The sequence below is a fragment of the Giraffa tippelskirchi genome, chromosome 12 (assembly GCF_054371585.1).
Source record: "Giraffa tippelskirchi isolate mGirTip1 chromosome 12, T2T-mGirTip1v1.2.pri, whole genome shotgun sequence".
In the NCBI taxonomy this organism is placed as follows: domain Eukaryota; kingdom Metazoa; phylum Chordata; class Mammalia; order Artiodactyla; family Giraffidae; genus Giraffa; species Giraffa tippelskirchi.
In genome coordinates this window covers 6252001-6269782 of record NC_137286.1, presented here as the reverse complement: position 1 = coordinate 6269782, position 17782 = coordinate 6252001, and the positions used below count along the sequence as shown (strand labels likewise).

The following is a 17782-nucleotide window of genomic DNA, read 5'->3' as shown; positions in this document are numbered from 1 at the left end:
TGGCTGTAAGTAGCCTTTATTGAAGAAGAAGAAGGGGAAAAAAAGAAAAAAAAAAAGAACAGTACAGATTGGAATCATTGTGTAACTGGATTTACCACATTTATGACCCGGTTGGCCACACTGGTTTTCATTTCAACGGGACCAGAAAAAAAAAAAAAAATAACAGTGAGAGGAAAGAGCCTTCTGCTTTTAAAGTCATTTAGAGGCATGGAAATGGTTTACCTAATACCACATTCAAGGAAAAATAGTCCAACGCAGGAGGACCTATCTTGAACATTAGGGCTCAGGGAAACCACCCTCTCTGCTGAGACCCTCAGCCACATAGAAGCTAAGGTTGAGACACACCCCGGCTAAGGCCCTCTCCTTTTCCCCAGGGAAGGAAGAGTGCAGGGCAGTGCTGATCTGTTTCTGCAACAGAATGAAATTATCAAGTGTCTATATACGGATGAGCCCAGCCCATCCTGAGATAATGGCACGGACTCATATTTACCAAGCATGTTTACCAAGGAAGAAAGCAATCCAGCAACCCATGCTTGGCATATTTGTTCAGATTAAAGCAACCAGGTCAACAGGAGGCAGAGTGACCCTGCTTCCTGTAGAGACTTCCGGAACTCAATCTGGTTCTGACCCGCAGAGTGGTGACTCCCATCAGGTAGAGCCTGGAAGAACCAGGAGCACAGCCCCAAGCCGCCATCAGTCAGCATGTCCCACAGCTATGGTGGGGCCCCTCTGGGGAGACCTGTCCTTGTCTTAGGAGCTCTCATGGCCTGCAAGACCATCCATGGTCAGGCTTACCTGTCCAGGCTTTTCTCCCGCTCTTGCTCTCCACGTTTCCTACCAGAGGGTCAAAGTAATCAGCCCAGGATTTTCTTTTCATCCCCGAGGTTTCCACATTTTGGCCTTGACCATTTCCTTCCCCTTTCCTCCCCTCCACACACACACACACACACACACACACACACACATGCTGGTATACTGTCCTGGATTCACCCCACCAGTGAAGGGGTCAGCACAGAACATGATGCCAAGCTCTGCATGGGTGCTCCCCAGGGCACCGGGATCGCAGCAGGATGAAGGAATCTCCCCGTGAGCCTCGAGGATGGCCAAGGCCACTCAGACCCCAGTGTCTCCCTGAAAACAAGATGAGGACAGATGCAGGCAGATGGTGAGGACAGACAGCAGGAAATCACCACGTACATGGCATTTCAGGACAAGAAGAGGATGTGTCCAGCCACCCAACCCTGCTGGTATTTCTACATCTGTGACCTCAGCAGCTTCCTCCACCAGAAAGGGAGGCAGAGGACACCAATGCTCATCTTACCTTGGAATTGTGGAAACTGAGGCTCAGTGACTTGTCAATAAATAGAGAAAGTAGAAGAGGGTTTTTTTTCTTTTTCTGATCCTTGGTCCAGTACTCTTTTTACCACACCCTGGGAAGCCTATGGTGTGTTTAGCTGGACCAGTTTGGGAATCCATCTTGTTGTTGCTGTTGTCTAGTCACTAAGTCAAGTTCACCTCTTTTGTGACCCCATGCACTGTAGCCCACCAGGCTCTTCTATCCATGGGACTTCCCAGGCAAGAATACTGGAGCGGGTTGCCATTTCCTTCTCCAGGGGATCTCCTGGACCCAGGGATTGAAGTTGCATCTCCTGCATTGGCAGAGGAGCCATCAGGGAAGTCCAGGGAATTCTCCTGCCAGCGTGCAAATCCCAAATCATGAGACCTGGGGCAAGCATCTCATTCATCTCTCTATGCCTCCATTTTCTCATCTGGCAAAGATGATAATAATGAGCAAAAGGATTGTCTGAAGGCTCATACGAGATAAAGCAGGGAAGCACTTAGCATGGACTTAGACGTATGGAACATCCAGTAAATGATAACTTACACTATTAGACTTCATTTTTCAAGTCAAAAGTTTTATCGATGAGAAAATGTGTCCCAGTGAGGTTTGGTGACTCAGCCAAGATCACACAGCAAGAGATAGGGCGGTGGTCACAGACACTGAGATGGGCAAAGACCTTTGAGAGTGACTGCTCCTGTCCCAGTGTGATAACGAAAATGACATCCAGAGCCCTGCACAGGAAGTTCATGAATGGTGGTCCAGGGTCAGCCTCTGGTCTGCCAATTGCTAACACTTTGCTCTTTCTCCCTTCATCCATCAGTCCTAACTCGGTGGAGGGCAGGGCTCTGCTGAATCATCAGGTGCCATGGACCAGGCAGGGGACCCCACATAATGAAATGCAGGCAGCAGCCTCCCTGACAGCCTCTCTGGTTGGCCCAGGCATGGCATCTGCTCATTGTCATCAAAAGGGATTCCTGGCAGCACATCTGGGCCTTTAGAATCTTCCTTTCTAGGGAAGTATTAATTTTCGATGGGAGAGACCCCCTGTGTCCTGACAGTAGGAGATTCATCCTATGCACAAGGCAGAAATGCCACTAGATCCCATGTCCTGGAAGTGAGGCCCCTTAAGGAGTCAGAAACACAGGCTTTATACAGACACTGGGGATGTGAGCCCAGCAAGGGCATTTTAAGAATAAAGGGCCCAACTGCCTGGAGTGATGAGTTGGTTCCCATGGTGGGTGCTTTGAGCTCCTCTAGAAGCCAAGAATCAGAGGGCAAAGTTGTCCACAACTGGGAGAGACATGGGCAGCCACACCTTTGTACCTGCTTATTTTGCAGATGGAAACACAGAGCCCAGAAGTAAAGCAGCTCACTTCAACCTCAGGGCCAACTAGTGCAGAGTTCAATTGTTCACCCAACTTTTATGGAGCACATCCTTGCCAGGTCCCCTTCCTAGACACTGAGGATTCACGGGTGAATAATAAGACTCAAGCTCTACCCCAAAGAACTCCCCATCCAGTGGAGAAAAAAATGGTCCCCAGGGGATGGGAATCACTGACCATGAAATACTGAAAGAGGTGGAAGAAGTGAGGGAAGCAGGCAATTTGTACCCTCTTGACAGTGTATCAATCAGGATAAGATAGGTTGTGCTGAGTAACAAACAGCCCCATGGCTATGTACCCTCACTGCATGCCTTCCTTATTTGCTCAGCTTCAGGGGGTGGCTCAGGCTGACCCAGGTGTCCCCACCTTACAGCTGCACAACCTTTTCAATCACTGTAGGTGGGGAAGTGTGCTGGGGTGGGGTGGGTCCAATGGAGCATATGTAGGACGTACTTCACCTGCAGTAACTGCCCTCACCAATTCACTAGCATCCCACCCACCAGCTCCGATTATGAGTTTGGCCCCACCTAATATAGCGGGTAGGCGACTATAATCCTCCAACGAGTCCAGAAGAAAAAACAGAAGGATGTGGATGAGCCTTAGAGACCCCACACACATGGATCTACTTCACCCAGAAAATGCTCGGAAATATGTTTCCCTTCCCTCAAAAATAAAAGGAAAAAGGTTGTTCCTCTGTCTTTTTTAAAACACTGCTTTGTTAGCCTCTTATTTTTCCACTTTGGGTAGAGACTTGAGCACAAGAAATCTTCCCCCCCCACCCCCCGCCCCACCCTTAACTCTTTCGTAAGTGACAACAAGCATCCAGCCTCAGGGTAGGAATACAATAGGGATGAGTGGAGACTGGGGTCTAAAGGACACCGCTGCTTCCTCTCGGCCATATCAAAGCCGGGATGGATTGAATGCAGGCCCAGGGGTGACAAGCCTTTGTATTTTTTTCAGAGTAGACCCTCAAGTCTGTTTTGTTTTGTTTTGTTTTCAGTAAAACCTTCTAATGTTTAAACAGCAATAATTCAACTTTCCTTTATAAACAGTGCTGACTACACAGGCCTGCCTTGGAGATACTGCAGTTCAGTTATTTGTGGTTCAAAGCACCATAATAAAGGAAATCTTGCAATAAAGTGAGTCACAAATTTTTTGGTTCCCCGGTGCATATTAAAGCTATGTTTACATTGTACTCTAGTCTACTAAGGGTGCAATAGCATTAAGTCTTTAAAAATGTACGTACTTTAGAAATACTTTATTGTTAAAAAATGCTTACCATCATCTGAGCCTTCAGCAAATCATAATCTTATGGCTGGTGGGTTTGAAATATTGGGAGAATTACCAAAATGTACACAGAGATACGAAGTGAGCAGACACTATTGGGGAAGTGGTGCCGATGACTCACTCCCTGCAAGATTGCCACAAACCCACCTTTTATAAAAACACAATCTCTGTGAAGCACATTGGTGGTGGTGGTGGTTTAGTCCTTCAAGTCATGTCTGACTCTTGTGACCCCATGGACTGTAGCCCACCAGGCTCTTCTGTCCATGGGATTTCCCAGGCAAGAGTACTGGAGCGGGTTGCCATTTCCTTCTCCAGGGGATCTCCCTGACCCAGAGATCAGACTTGCATCTCCTGTGTCCCGTGCATTGCTGTCAGATTCTTTATCACTGAGCCACCAGGGAAGCCCACACACAGCACAATAAAGCCTGATAAAAGGAATCTTCCAGTACTGTGGACAAGAGAAAAGAAGCTAGACCACGAGTTCAAGACCTCTGATCCCATCAACACTCACACTTCCCCTTCTCCTCAGAATAAAGAGCCAAGCTCCAAGAGGAGCACGAACATGCCTGAGGTTGGCAGCACTAGGGGGACAAGGGTGCCCACCATGAGGGGGTCTTGCCTCCATCCGAGATCCTGTGCATGGGGCCTTCTTCGAGACCCTCCCATAAAAACCAGCCCAGACAGTTCAGCATGTTCCAGGCCTCTTTCTGCATCCAGTCTCTGCTCAGATTTGGGGATCTGGGGCTCAGCCAAATGACAACACTGGGTCCAGACCCACAAGCTGATCACATCTCCTCCAACAGTGCAGGCTGCCCCAGCATCCTGCAGATGGCTGGCCAGCTTCACCTTCCCAAGGACCCTCACCCACCTCATCCACAACAGACTGGTGGCAGTGCTGGGTCCTCCTAACCCTTAGCTAACGAGTGGCCCCAGCTCTGGGAGCCCATATTAGGTGTGCAATGAACTTCCCCCCACACTGGAAGCCTCCATTCAAGTACCCTGTTCCCTTTCATGGAAGCATCTCTTGCGGCCTTGGGATTGAGAATAGCGACCTCTCAACAACACAGCTCCAATACTTTGGGCACCCGATGTGAGGAGCTAACTCATTGGAAAAGATCTTGATGCTAGGAAAGATTGATGGCAAAAGGAGAAGAGGGTGGCAGAGGATGAGATGGTTAGGTAACATTGCTGAGTCAATTAACATGAATTTGAGCAAAATCTCAGAGATAGTGAAGGACAGGGGAGCCTGGCGTGCTGCAGTCCATGGGGTCATAAAGAGTCAGACATGACTTAGCAAGTGAAAAACAGCACAGGTGCTTCAGAGCTGGTCTCCACTGGACCTTGCAAAGTCCCAACATGTAAGATCATCACCCAAGAGCCCTTGTTTGCCAGAAAGACCCAGATGGAAAAGATGGCATGACTGGTAAGCAGCAGATCTGGGAGTCCACTCTCTGACCTTGAATTCCAATATTTATTCTATTGTCCAAACTTCCAAAACAAAGTCACGAACAGAAAACAAGGATTTGTGTCAGCTGGAAAAGAAAAAGCATGTGGAATCATGACCCCCACCTTCATCTGTTTCCCTGAGAAAGAAAACTCCTGTGCTTAACACATTCCAGGTACTTTATATGTTTTACATGTAAGCCAAAAAAAAAAAAACCCACAGATTCTGAAGTGTTACAATTCCCAGTTTACAGAGGAAGAAGCAGAAGCTACAGGTGACTGTGTGTGGAAGCTGAGATCCACCCAGATGTCACACAGAACTTGAACTTCCAGACCCAGATCAACATTTCAAGTTTACTGTCAAGGAGTTGACAGCTGCTCTGTGGTCAGGTACACCAGGTACAATACCAAGCACTGATTCTTCTAAACAATTCCATTTAAATACCATAGAGTCCACACATTTAACATGTGCAATCCAACAATATTCAGTAAATTTTCATAGTGCTGCAGCTGTCACCACCATCCAATTTTAGAACATGTGCATCACCCAGAAAAATCCCTCAGGCCCATTTGTAATCATTGCTCCCTCCCCTTAGTGCCTGATAACCATTAATCTACTTTCCTTCTAGATCTGCTGCTTCTGGATGTTTCATGAAAGGGGAATCCTACCATATGTGGTCTTTTGTGGTTGGCTTCTTTCATTTAGCCTCATGTTTTTGAAGTCTGCTTTTTGTAGCACATTTCAGTAGTTCACTCTTTTTCACTGCTAACTAATATTCCATTGGTGGGCATAACATGTCTTGTTTATCAGTTTAACCAGTTGTTTAATCAACTGATGGAAATTTATGTTGTTCTCACTTTGGAGATATTATATATCACATTGCTATGAACATTCGTGCTTGCATCTTTGTGTAGACGTATGTTGTTTTTTTTTCTTCTCCTGAATAGATATCAAGCCTTGAAATTGCTGGCCTATATGATACATTTATGTTCAAAAAAAACACCAAGGTATTTTCCAAAATGCCTATATCATTTTATATTTCTACCAGTAATGGACGATGATTCAAGTTCCTCAGCACCTTTATGGATACTTAATGTTGTCCATCATTTTTAATATAGACACATGACTTGTTTTTATAAGTTAACTTGTGGAATCTTGACAGATATCCCAGAGACAGGGGCTGGCATCTTTCTTCCTTCACAGTTGGGAAGAAAAAGTTGCTCAGGAAAAGTGAAGCAACTTGCCCAAGGTCACAAGGCTCAGGGTTGGGGAGCAGGGTTAGGGCTCGACGGAGGTCAGCTTCTCTCCAGGTCTGATCTGCCCCAGCCACTCCCCTGTCCTGCCTCTGATTGTGCAGCACTGGCTTTTCCACACCATCCATCCACTAACCCACACCTACAATGCTCAGTACAAACAGGGCATTTACAAGCTCATACCACTTCTGCAACATCATTCTTTCACTCACTTAAGCCCCAAAACTTTTTTTTTTTAAACTGAGAGACCTGAGGTTCAGGAGAAGTGATCATCTATCTGTCCAAAGGTCAGCAAACTTTTTCTGAAAAGGGTCAGATAGGAAATAGTTTAGGCTTTGCAGGCCAGAGAGTCACCATCCCAAATACTCAACTCTACCATCATAGTGCGTGCCTGCGTGCTCAGTCATCTCCGACTCTTTGCGACCCCATGCACTGCAGCCCGTCAAGCTCCTCTGCCCATGGGATTTTCCAAGCAAAAATACTGGAGTGGGTTGCCATTTCCTTCTCCAGGGGATCTTCCTGATCCAGAGATCAAACTCATGTCTCTTGCATTGCAGGCAGATTCTTCATTGCAGAAACACCAAAGATGTGCAGACACCCACCGTCATAGTGCAGAAACACCAAAGATGATAGTTTCTGCACTTTCATAGTAATGATAGTCACCTGGAATGATCCAGATGATAATCCCACCTGTCGGGGCTTTGCGAGGGTCCAATGGGGGACTAACTCAAACACCTGTGTGTTGGACAAACTATGCACAAAAAGCGGCAGCTGGCCAGGGGTGGCCTGCAGGCTGTAGATGGCCATCCCCCAGTCTCATCCATCGTGACACAGCTAGTAAGCAACCGAGTACAAGCCAGAGGCCGTCAGCCTGACGTTTTGGAGGGTGTGCTCCCTCCTGCCTCACAGCCTCCTGGCTGCCTGGCGCATGTCTACCTTCCGCATTGACTTCAGGATACGCTTTCCATCAGGGCGTGTGACTCCCTGACTCCTTCTGCTCCATCACTGCTCCTGATTCACTGGGGCCATTTGGTCTTGTGTTTAGTATGTTCAACCACTAGCCAATTCTTCACGCCTCAGGCTCTTATGTTACAACAGGAACACAAGCCCCGGGACCAGATATCAGCCTCCAGTTCCAACTCTACCCCGACTAGCAGTGGACCCTCTCACCTCGCTGTTCTCATCTGTAATGTGGGGTGGTAGTGGTCCTGCATCCTAGGTGGGTAGCGAGAACTGAGTTGATACAGGAACATCACTTTCAAATAGGGCCTAGCACAAAGCAGGCTCTCAGTTAATGACAGCTATTGCTAGACAGCTCCCACTCACAAGGAAACAGAATCGGCTTCATTCCTATCTTCTGCACATGGTTTAATATCTCACTGGAAAGAGTGTAGAATGCACAGCAGTTAAAAGTTCCTATATAATTATTGCTGGCTTCACAGGGTGGTGCCACATAGTTCTGCAGAAAGTAGAACAGCCCTGAGGACAAAACTGTAATGCGGTCATAGTAATAATAGTGATAGTAATAATAATAATAGTTCATATTTATTGGGCATTTAGGAAAGTAACACGCTAAGTGCCATCATAACAGCAGCATCTGGACAGCGCTTTTGAGCTGACAATGCATCTTCCCGAGTTCTATCTCACCTGCGCCTGCCATCGACCTGTGAGGGTGGCCCTCACATCCTCTCTAGTTTACAGATGTGGAAACCAAGATGTCTTACCCACGTTGCCCTCTAGAAAGTGGCCAGGCTGGGCTCTCACCCAGGACATCAAGTTCCAGAGCTGGCTCCCTTCTTCCAGCCACTACCTGGTGCTCTGCCTGGCCCAGGACCAGGCTCCACCTCAGTGTTTCCTTTAAGCCTCTGCCTGTGGCTGCAGAGGCAGCATCTACTAGCATTGCTACTATTAACCCTCGAGGCATTTATCTCTCCCAGAAATAGGTCTGCTTTAAAAGACCATAGACAGAGTCTTCCCTGGCAGTCCAGTGGTTGACTAGATGCTCCCATTGCAGAGGACACAGGTTCAATCCCTGGTTGGGGAACTAAGATCCTTCATGCTGCATGGCACAGCCGAAAAGAAAAAAAAGACCATCAGGATCATCAATGCTTAACCTGAAAGCGTGCTCCTAGGATGTAGGTGCTCCTGGGTTTGGACCACAGGCAGGGCGCCCCTCTGGATGCTAGAGGACCCTCCCCGAGTCCCCATTGTTCAGCCAGCCTGTGGCCATCAGCTCCGTAGACCTCCGCATGGGGCAAGTGGAATCCAAGTGAGGAACTTTAAAGGGGGAGAAGCTGAGCAATCCCTCCAGGCAACCTCCCCACAGTGCCAGAATGTTCTCATCACGTTGCTGTCTGGGGAAACCCCGTTAAGGACAGGAGACAATTCCTGGCTCTCTGAGAAGCTCCTCTCTGGGTTGCAGACATCTGTCCTTGTCACGTCCCCTCAACTTGCCGAACTAGCCTGCTTTCCTCTGCCCCAGGAACAGTGGTGGCCATCTCCACTGTCTCCCTCTCTGGGCATCTCTGCAGCCCCGAGTCCCCCAGCTGTCTGTCCCTGGTGTCTTTCCAGCGTCCTTCCAGAACTGTCTCAGTCTTCCCCACATACAGCTGTCGGTCTCTGGTTCTGAAGGATGCAGAGTATCCTTGGCCATGTGCAGTCTCTGAGGGCTGACTCCCTCGCTTATAAAATGGGATTAATGATACACTGTGACTGTGTCTCTTAGAGGCAGTACATGCACGTGGCGTCTAGACTGTGATGTGTCATTTTTCTAGGAGTGGAAGATAAGGTTGGCTCAGTCGCAAAGCCGGGACCCGTTAGACCAAGCACCACGGCCAGCGGCCACGCCTTCCTCATCCTGCGTCTGGGAGGCACACCGCAGACATCGGATGACGCGGGTTTTGATTCAGTGAAATCACCCGGTTGGATTTAGAAGTGCAGCAAGCGATCTTCGTGGGGGATACCATGACCCTCAGAACTGTGTTCAATCTCCAGTTCCATCCTGATCTCAGCTGTCAGGACTGGGTGGAAGTGGGTGCGTTCCCACGGGACAGGGGGCATGGGAGATGAACAAGGAGGGCAGTGCCTGATGCCCTCAGAGCCTCCTGTGGCCTCCACCTAAGCCAAGCATCCCTGATACAACCCTCCTTTGGCCCCTGCCACTCCCTCAATCTGGAGAACTCTCTGTCCCTTTCATCTTCGTGTCCCAGAGCAGCAATTACCGCTTTTCCCTGATGCTCTGCCTGGCTCTCCCAAGTTCCCTCTGCACAGTTTTCTTACCCCTCCCGTGGTGGTTGCTGAACTGTGTCATTTGACACACCTTGTTGTCCACTGGATTGTTATAATAACAATTAACAACCACCACTAGGTGAGCATTTAATGCACACCAGACACTGTGCTGGATAATTTCTACACATCCTCTCCTGTCTTCCCTAAATCTTTGCAAGCCAAACTCTTGGTCTGATCTGCAAAGAAGGGAATGCAGTTTGGTGAATAGATACAGTTCAGTTCAGTTGCTCAGTCGTGTCCAACTCTTTGTGACCCCATGGACTGCAGCACGCCAGGCCTCCCTGTCCATCACCAACTCCCGGAGCTTACTCAAACTCATGTCCATCGAGTCGGTGATTTGCCATCCAACCGTCTCATCCTCTGTTGTCCCCTTCTCCTCCTGCCTTCAATCTTTCCCAGCATCAGGGTCTTTTCCAGTGGGTCAATTCTTCACATCAGGTGGCCAAAGTAGGGAAAAGCTGGGTCCTCAGGACAGAGGGACTCCAGGAAGACTTCTCGGAGGAGGTGTCCCTGCTCTTTGTCTTAATGGCCTATGACTTTCTCAAAGTTACACATAAGTTAGGGCACAACTGGGCTTAACTCTGAGGCCCTCAGCTCCACCCATAGTCACAGTCTCCCCTCCATCCCTAGCCCCTAGTGTGTCACTTGATATCCAGCCCAAGCCCAGCTTGCCTTTGTGAATGAACAAGGGAGGGAGGAAGTGAATAAATGAATGAATGAAACTCTCCAAACCTGGGTTTATCCTATCCTGATAGAGCATGGATATGTGCTTCTAACCTGGAGAACCACAGCCGTCTCAGGAGGATTGAGATTATCAGCTGTTGTTTCTTAATAATAGGAACATCCCAGATACTCGGTTATTAGCAGGTCAGATGGCAGCTGGAGCCAGCCACTTCTGGTTCACAGCACCAGAGACAGTGCCCTGCACCACCCCAGGAAAATGGTCTTACCTCCAATTGCATCATCTCTCCATCCATCAGGGGTGTCCTGGATCTCATGACCTCAGCAAAGAGAGAGACTTGGACCAACCCCAGCCTTTGAGCCTTCTCTCCCTCCTCCCTAACCCTCCCTACATTCATCCCTCTCTTCCTCCCATCTTTCCTTCTTTTGTTTCTTTCTTCCCCTTCCCTTTTTGTCTCCTCTCTCTCATCCTAGGACCCTTTCCTCCTCCTTCCCTCATTAGCTCTCACCCACCCACCAGGCAGTAGCTGCTCTGCTGTGGGCTGGGTCCAGGGGTCCATGGTCAGAATTGGGAACCCACCTCTACTCTCAGAGTACAGAAGAGCCAGGTGGGCAGGTGACAGATACCATGTCACATGGGCTGAGAGAGTCTGCAGATATGTGCACAGGGCTAGTGTAGGTACAGAGGGGAGAAGAGCTGGGTCCCCTTGGGGACAGAGGGACTCCAGGAAGGCTTCTCAGAGGAGGTGTCCCTGCTTTTGGTCCTAAGGGCCTGCATTCAGAAGGGCTAACCAGGCAAACAAAGACAAAAGCTTGTTCTCACAGCTCCCTGCCCAAAGGTCCTCACACCCCTCCCCACACCCAGATCTGTGTTGCTGCCTCCAGGGTTCATCCTGGCCCTCTTGACTCAGAAAGCCAAGGTCAGCATGGACCCAGCCCCCTGCTGTGCCCCCAGGGACCTATCAGGCATCTTCTTCCATTACATCTTGCTCGCTCAGGTCTGTCCCTTGGGCCTCGGCTCCTGTTCTTAAGGGCAGACCCCCATGATGACCTGCCCAGCACCATCAAGGTCCCCCACCTCTGGCTTCCATGCCCTCCTCATCAAGCCTCATCCATGACACACAGCGATGTGTGTGTCTGCCCAGTACTCCTGAGCTCTGGGCATCCCTAGACCCAGCGGGGATGGACTCCCTCCCTTGGCCGAGTGCAGCTGAGACCCCAGACCTGGATGTGATCACACACCCAGATCATACACACAGGCCTCCATCCCTGTCTCCCCCACACAGAGCATCCTCCGAGCGGTCCTGGGTGGCTCCACCTCTGCAACTGTCCTGACAAAGCGCTCCCTCCCTGAAGTGCACGGCAGCCATGGCGGTAACAGCATCAGTGGAGAAGCAGCCAGGCACCGTGCATGGGTCCATCCATCCGACCCCTAAAACCAGTCATCTGCGAAGCCATCATTTGACCTTTGCTCCTGGGAGGGAAACTGAGGCCCAGAGTCACTCACTGGTAAGAGGGAGGCTCAGGGCACGAGTTCAGGGCACGAGTTCAGGGCTCCATCTCCAAAGCCCAAGCTGGGTCATCCACATACCCATTCTCAGCCCCGTGGCCATCTGCCTGACTCTTTCCAATTCTTGAAGAATTGGTCACCTCCTCCTGGAAGCCTTCCCTGATTCCTAGGCTGGAATGTATGCTTCTGCCTTGCACAGACAGAGGAACTAGCATTCCCAAGAGTCAACCCTCACCAAGTCAGCCCCTCCACACCTTCCAAGACCTGTACTCACCAATCCAGCATGCTGCAGTTGCAGGAAATCCCACGGACCAAAGAAAAAGATAGAAGTGCCAACGGGCTGAGGAGAAGGTGAAGTCTGATGCAAGAGACGCACAGGAGTTTTCTGGAAGCCCCCTTTGAGCAGGGCTTCCTAAGTTTAGAAGCATTCAAACAGGACTTAAACAAGGACACCCAGCAGACAGACCTGCCTGATCAGTGGGGGGACCTGCGGCATGTCCCTTCTCAGCCTGGCTTAGTTCCCGCAATCATAAACCCAGAGGTCAGAGACCAAAACCTCAGTTTTATTTGACCAGCACAGGGCTTTCAAAAAATTTTTCATCTGTTGCCAACATCTAGTCACTGTGAATTCTTTCTCAAAAAAAAATAAAATATTTGTCCACACTGGACTCCCTGCCTGGTCACAGTCAGCTGATGCTCTGGACTGTTCAGCCTGTCCATGTGGGCCTGATTTCTCCACTTTGCACAGTCCCTGGCATCTTTAATGGTCACTCTCACCAAGGGGACCCTCCTTCACCATGATCGTTGCATTGGCAATGCCATCGTTGAATTGTCCAGCGCCATCAGTGACACCTGTCTGGCTGTGAAAGCGTTTGGATTCACCCAGCCCCAAACTGTACCTCTGATGGAAATCCTCTATCGGCCTCAACTGGACTTCCTGCTGCCATGGAGTGTTTGACCTCAAATTTGGTACATCTTTGTACACTCTTACCTCCTTTCTCCCCAGACACAGCCACACTCACCTTCTCTTGGACGCAGACAGATCCACATTTGAACCCTAACATGGATGGGATGAGATGGCTGGATAGCATCAGTGACTCAATGGACATGAGTTTGAGCAAACTCCGGAAGATAGTGAAGGACAGGGAAAGCTGGCATGCTGCAGTCCATGGGGCTGCAAAGAGTTGGACAAGACTTAGCGACTGAACAACAACAAAAAGGCTGTCTCGCAGTTAACACCCCGCCTCTGACATGAGTTTGCTGCAGGCAGAGCTTATGACTCTTATCAGACCCACCTAGCAGGGCTGCAGTCCTCACGGGTGTTTTGCCTTTCAGCTCTCAATCTCCTCTTTCTTCCTCGACCCCACCCATACCTACCCTGCTTTATTTCTCCCTCTCTCTCTCTCTCTCTCACTTGCTCTCATATGACTCCCAAACTCAGAAATATTTGATTGCATTAAAACTTGGCACCAGCATCCTAAGCCTTAAGGCAAACATTTGTCCTAGAATTTGCTGGAAATCAACTGGCTTCTTTTCTTAGCTGGACGGTGGCAAAAACTGAACGGTGGCTTTCTTCCCTGCACCCTGCCACCACCCCACGCCCACTGTGCAGTTTGGCTCTTTGGAGGCTCTTGGAATTTCCCTGGGCTACGCACAGGAGCCCTCTCCAGTCACGAAACTCAGCAAACTCCTGGAAAGCTCCAGGGTCGGTGAGTCATTGACCAGGGCTGTGGCCAGGCCGACCTGCAGACAAGGGTGCCCACTCTTGTTATTCATTGCTTGGCTGGGCCACTGCTTGTCTGCAAAGCTTCCTTGAGTTTCCGGCGGATTTTGCCTGCTGTCGTTAGAAAGTTTTTCCATGATCAGTATGTACTGTCCGAGCCTGGATCCAGAGGACCCTGACATGTGACTGAGAAACTAATTAAAGAGACAAGTTTTTTATTCACTGGTGCACTCGGCAATCCATTCATTTACCTCTTATATTGCAGCTTAAATTATTTTACTTGTTTTCTCCACTTCCTCATTCACTTCGACTTATACTGAAAGTGTCAGTCACTCAGTCATGTCCGACTCTTCGTGAACCCATGGACTGTAGACCCACCAGGCTCTTCTGTCCATAGAATTCTCCAAGCAAGAGTACTGTTTACTTCTCCAGGGGATCTTCCCAACCCAGGGATTGAGCCTCGGTCCTCCCACATTGCAAGCAGACTCTACCGACTGAGCCACCAGGGAAGACCTTATATTATACTAATTTACCTAGAAATCTAGATACAGACATAGATCTAGACCCCCTTGTTTCCTTATTTATTAATTCATCCACCATCCCCTCATCTGCTCATCTATTTTTCCATTCATTTATCATTTAATTTCCCCATTTGATTATATGCTGGCTCATGTTATTAATGCTTTTACTAATTCTTTCATCCATTCATCTATCTGTTCACTTGATCGCTTCATTTATTCATTAACTCACGCACACATTCACTCATAAACAGCTCCCTCCCTATTGTACAAGGCTTTGTACGGTAGGCTAAAACTAAGCGTCTTAATAAAAGAAAACAATAAAAATAGTCTCAGTAAGACATGGGACCTACCTTCTCACATTCCTGTCTCAAAGCGGAAATGATCCATGAACTCCAGTAAACAAAGTATGAAGGAGAAAGGGACCCTAGCACAAGAGAGAAAGGAGACGTGAGCTTCTCTAGGGCACCGAGCCAGAAGTCCATTTGTGCTGGGCAACTGGCGTGCTCTCCCTGAATGGCAGTGTCTTGCAGGTGGGGGCGACCTCACAAGGCAGAGACAGGTTGGGGAGACTCACTCGAAGTGCAGTGGGCACCTGGGCCAGGGAGCAGAGTTCCCACCTAGGAGGGCAGTTGCCCAATTCACAAATAAAGATGGAAGAAGCTGGGTGTCCTGACTAAAGTCGGGGGATCAGGAGCTACAAGAACCCATACTCAGTTCTAGACCTGCCTCTCAGGAGTGCTGGTAGCTTGACTTACCTGAATAGATGAACCTCTTATACACATGGGGACAGGACCCCCTGCAGGGCCATTCAGGGGCCTCCCCTGGGTCTTTGCAGAGCTGGTGCGTGGAGCTTTGTACGCATCCCAGCCCCACAGGTCAGGACGTCCCCTAGAGGGACAGGACACAGAACTGGGCTGACCTGGTTCCCTACTGTCCATCCAGAGCCCAGAACAGGGCTGGCGCCTCATGAACACTCGTAAGTATTGACTGAATAAATGAATGAACAAGCTGGAAAGGGCCCTTGGAAATTATCCGGTCCAGCCACTTTCAAACTCTACTACTTTGAACATGGTACTTGGGCCACCAGAGAAGATGTAGGGCGATATCCCACTTGGCCCTCTGTTTTTAACTGTTTACACATTGGGCTTGTCTTTCAAAGTTTCATTTGACAAGTGGGTTCCCCACCCTCCTCCAAAAAATTTCTTGAAAAACGATGATTAAATTCTTTTAAAGATTAAAAAAAAAACCCTAAAACCCAGGGAGAGGAAGTAAAGGCCCAAGATCACCCACCAAGTTGACGATGGGGCCAGAGGAGATCCCAGACCTCCAGACGCCCCGTCCAGGAGGCCCACACACCATCACATCACAGGGTTCCACCCGAACACCCTCCAGGCCCTCGGGGGCCACCTGCCACCATGTCCCCTCCCCCAGGACTCTGAGATTCCAAATGGAAGTGGCAAGAGCTGTAAAAAGAAAGGAACTGAGCCAAATCTGGGGTGGGGAGGGCTCCCCAGGGATGTAGCATGTCCTCAGGTGGAGAATCCAGCTGGAAATTCCAAGAGAGAACAGCTAACACCGTACGGCCAGGGTGTTGGGTTTTGAAACCTATCCATTTTTTTAAATCTATAATTATGTGGCACACACCTAATTAAAATGGACTATAATTGTTGAAATATTTTATTGAAGTCTTTTTTTTTTTTTCCAAACGACAGGTTTAACAGATGATAAAACTTGTCTTGTGGTTAACTTGGGCTGCCAAGAACCCCGGGCAGAGTACGGGGTGGGGCTGGCGGACTGCGGACAGTCAACCCCCTCTGAATGCCAGCATTCTTTGCTAAAGGCTCCTCTTGGGCTCCTCGCCAAGTGTTCAGGACGGAGACAAATAGCCTGGGTGGGTGTTTTGTGCACAAAGATGACTGAGGTTTGCTTTAGCTCAGTGGAGAAATCCTTTGAAATCGGGCTCCCAGGGAGTGAGAGCCGCTAAGAGCAGCAGGAGCTGCTGATTCCAGGGCGCTAGGAGAGGAGATTGATCCTTAAGCAACTCACAAGCAGCACCCTCCTCCAAAATCCCAAACGACCACAGAGAAACAGACCCAGGCAGTGCAGGAGCTCCCGGGCAGTGCCGGGGGGCTGTGTCCTCATTTTCTCATGAGATACAGTAGATGTATCTCTAATTATGCCTCTTAGCGTAGCTGCAAGTTAAAGTCTCCTAGGCACCCGGTGTTTTCTCTCCTCTATTTCTAACCTTTCCTGACCACTTTAGAGATGAGGAAACTGAGTCATAAACTAAGTAAGTGGTTCGGGTTTCCCAGCGTGTTAACTGGCCAGGATCTTCACCCCGGTTCTCACTCGGAAAGCAGTGCTTCTCCACTACTGTTCTGACTCAGACCCTGACTCAAAGCGAGCATCTTCATTATTAAAAGACTGAATCAGTCTGGGGGAGGGAAGGGCAAGAAGACACGCTTCAGGATTTGAGGGCTCCTTCCCGTTTGGTGGTTCGGCATGTCTGTCTGCCCAGCCACCCCACCCCGCTGGCCACCTGCAGGCCAGGTATGATCCAAGATGGACCAGAACAAGGGTCGGGCTGGGTGACAGGGAGAAAGTCATTTTGTTTCCTGGCCAACAACTGGAGTGGCCTTCAGACCCCAGTTCTGATCTGAGCCAAGTGGGCTGCAGTGGTGAGCCCGATGTTGTTCTTCTCTGGAGATGATCTGCTTTAGCTGGTGTTATTGTCCCAATCCAGCCAGGAGATGGCTATTACCACCCTCGGGTTACAGATCACAGCGAGGTGGCTCTCAGGAAGTTAATCGGGTCTGATGTGACGTAGGGACTTCCCTGGTGGCTCAGATGGTAAAGCGTCTGCCTACAATGCAGGAGACCCAGGTTCAATACCTGGGTGGGGAAGGTCTCCTGGATGTGACGTAGTTTAAACAAAGTTCCAAAGTCATGGGAGAAAAGTACGCTCTCAGAGTTTCTCCGTTTTGTGTTTGGTTTTTTTTAACGTTTTCCTTCTTATTCCTCTTACGACCTTTGTCTAGTTCTCCGCAATTTCATGCTTCATCTTTTTGTGTCTCATTTTTATTGAGCACCTACTATGTAGGAGCCCCTAAGCCAGGCGTGGGGCTTTTCATCCAGAACAGAGGCCATGGAAGGACCAGGAGTGGAGACTCCAAGGCCGGCTCAGCCCCAGGCAGTCATGGGATTTGAGACGTCTCTGCTCCCTCGGTTCAGTTTCTGCCTCTGCCTGCGGGGTTAAAAGCGCCCATCTCAGGAGTGCAGCCTGCAAGGGGGGACCAGGTCTGTGTGGGGCCTGGCCCCGGGCCTGGAAGCCGGCCCCCACCAGCCACCCTC

General features: G+C 49.4%; 1 non-coding gene across 1 annotated transcript; it reads left to right on the top strand.

Annotated features, from left to right (window-relative positions):
• Positions 1-17263: 17263 nt before the first annotated feature.
• Positions 17264-17335, top strand: TRNAC-ACA (transfer RNA cysteine (anticodon ACA)). Its single transcript has one exon. It is a non-coding gene; the product is annotated as a tRNA-Cys (tRNA).
• The last annotated feature ends 447 nt before the right edge of the window (positions 17336-17782 follow it).